At 32.0% G+C, this 2,699-nt stretch overlaps 1 long non-coding RNA gene across 1 annotated transcript; it reads right to left on the bottom strand.

Annotated features, from left to right (window-relative positions):
* Nucleotides 1–664: 664 nt before the first annotated feature.
* On the bottom strand, nt 665–1,455 carry LOC114276208 (uncharacterized). Its single transcript, XR_014335823.1, has 3 exons — nt 1,319–1,455; nt 1,134–1,193; nt 665–806 (listed from the first exon to the last, which is right to left on the bottom strand). It is a non-coding gene; the product is annotated as an uncharacterized LOC114276208 (long non-coding RNA).
* Between the last annotated feature and the right edge of the window lie 1,244 nt (nt 1,456–2,699).

Genomic DNA, 2,699 nt, shown 5'->3' with positions numbered 1-2,699 from the left:
CTACTGGTAAGAAATTCACAAAGATGTGTGTTTGGATCAAAATAATCGAGATTAGAATTGTTTTGATGGAAGGTTAGCAACTCAGGCTTAAGTCATTTAAAAATTAATGTTACATTAAAACTATAATTTTTTAAGTCTAATGGCTACTGGTACTACATGGTTAATAACAATAGTGTAATGTAAAATTAATGTAATGTAAGAATAACATCAAACTACCAAAAATAAGAAAATATTTTCCTTTCCAAAATTACAAAGAGTTGGTGAAACAAACCAGATAGGATAACCTGAATAACAGTACACTTTCTCCATAGCATTTTATAGTTCAAAATAGAACAACAGAAAACATATATATATATATATATATATATATATATGAAACGCATTGAACAAATGGAAAATGCTAGACTCATAAATAATTATATGCAAACTTATCTATAACATAAAATCTAGTGTTGAAATATTCTTTTTTAATGCAATCAACCATGTAGCACCAGTAGTCATGTTGATAGAAACATCCATTAGAAGCATGATATTTTAGGTCTAGGCATTTAACTAGTTAATGGCAGAGGTTATTGAGTCCCCAATGTAGGATTCACTATTCAGCAAGGTCAATCCAAAATATAAATTAGAAACAAAATTACTATAGGAAAATATAGGTGAGCACCAAATAAGTGTGCCAAAATATAGGAAGCTAGAATGTTGTCAATCCTACCTGGAGCAGTCACAGATTGAGGTGGTTAAGCGACATTTCTCATTGTAGTAGAATCATCCCAAAGGCATATGTGATACATAGATTGTAGAGTTCACTATGAAGAAACATCAATCCAAAATATAAATTAGATAACAAAATTACTTCAGGAAATACAGGTGAGCACCAAATAAGTGTGCCAAAAAACAGGAAGCTAGAATGTTGAGTTAGAGTGACACACATTCGCAAGAATTATTGCATGAATGTTAAATCAAATATCATTATACTCAATCTCCCCATACAAAATTTTCTAACATGTGGTGATATGACATTGAATGTGTTTGCTAGCAATTCGTAGTATTGCTTTCATAATAATAATGCATAGGCAAATCATGAAAATCATAGAGAGAAATTCACAAGCTAATAAGATCAATAAAGTTAGTACCTGTGAGCTTTGAACTTCAGACTTGAATTTGAACAAAGTGGACTCCTGAATCATTACACTCTACAAAAAAAAAAAAAAAACACAAAGCACCCACAAAAGAAAGTCAAATTAAAACAAGAAAATTTTCTAACTTTTAAATAACCCAAAAATAAAAAAAATTCATGAATATATCAGAAGTATCATACTTTCTGCATTTCAGGCTTGGAAACAAAAGATTGGGCCACATTTTCCAAGTTGTCCTTCAAAGCTTCAGTAACAACTTAGGCATGTCAAACACTTGTTCAGCACAATAATCAAAATACAAAAGAAATTTACTTCTAGAAACTCAAAGAAAAATTTCTTATCACCAGAACCAATTCAGTTAGTTTCATATCCATTTAAGCAATACTTCCAAGGAAATAATCTTTGTCAACCGCTATAGACAAAATTTTAGAACTCAACTCAGTGCAAGAAGTCCTTAGTCTCAACTAAAACCTAAGTTCCACAATGTTTTAGTAATCACATATGAAGTTTTAGCATAAAAGAAAATTGTTACCTAATGAAAATGGTATAATAATCAATCAGTTACGGAAATCAACCTAATGGGGAGGAGTTTGTGGTATTCGAATGCCTCTTCCTTGGCCTATGCAATTCTCTTCTTCTCTGCAATCCTAGCTCGCTTCCTCTGCAGAGTCAGTGGAAAACACAAGCAACACCCTGAGCAATACTTAAAGTAAAATAGACTTCAAGCAAGAAAACTACTGATGGAAATATTCAATATCTAACTTTATAGTAGTTAGGAACCTAAACTTGAATATATACTACATCACTAACACATCATCAATGTGAACTAAGCATCTACTAGATGCCATCTCAAGTAGGCTAAGAATTTCTTATTTCAATACCTAACTTTGCAGTAGCTATAATAACCACAGAAGTTGTCCCATTTCCAATTTCTTGGTCTTGAAGCTCAGCCAAATGGATGCTTTAATCTTCCACCTTTGCAACAGGATGCTCAACATCTAACATCTTGAGTATTATAGCACCATCATTAGTAATTGTTACATCACCAATATCATCAACTAGCATTTGAAACACAAAATCAACAGATGAAGTGTTAAGGCATATGAAACCCTCTCAAATATTTTCTATATTCCAAAATGTATGCCATGAATAGCTTATAGCTATGTCTAAGAACTTTATTAATGGGACATTTTTGTCATAAATTACCTTGATCAGCAAATTAAACAAATCTGTAAGTTAGATGGGCACTTGTACATGTAATTATAATAGGAGTTAGTTCTAATAGGTAACAACCAGATCCAATTCCTTGGTAACTCAGCCTTCATATATTTCATTTCATCAATCTGACCAAAAAAAAAACTAAAAATGTTACATTAATAACAAATTAATGGTCATGTGACGCCTAAAATTTCCATATTAACACAAGGGAATATACTCTTTACCAAAAGACCAAGTTACCCGACCTGCTAGTGAGTGGAGTGAGAGTGGGAGAGTGTCCTTCTCTTGTCCTTGATGAAAATATCTTGGAAGTGAGAGCACCTACAGAGCACTAAAATTAGTTTT

The sequence above is a fragment of the Camellia sinensis genome, chromosome 7 (assembly GCF_055761805.1).
Source record: "Camellia sinensis isolate YWXY chromosome 7, ASM5576180v1, whole genome shotgun sequence".
NCBI lineage: Eukaryota > Viridiplantae > Streptophyta > Magnoliopsida > Ericales > Theaceae > Camellia > Camellia sinensis.
Note: the sequence above shows the minus strand (reverse complement) of the source record. Positions and strands in the feature narration are given on the sequence as shown.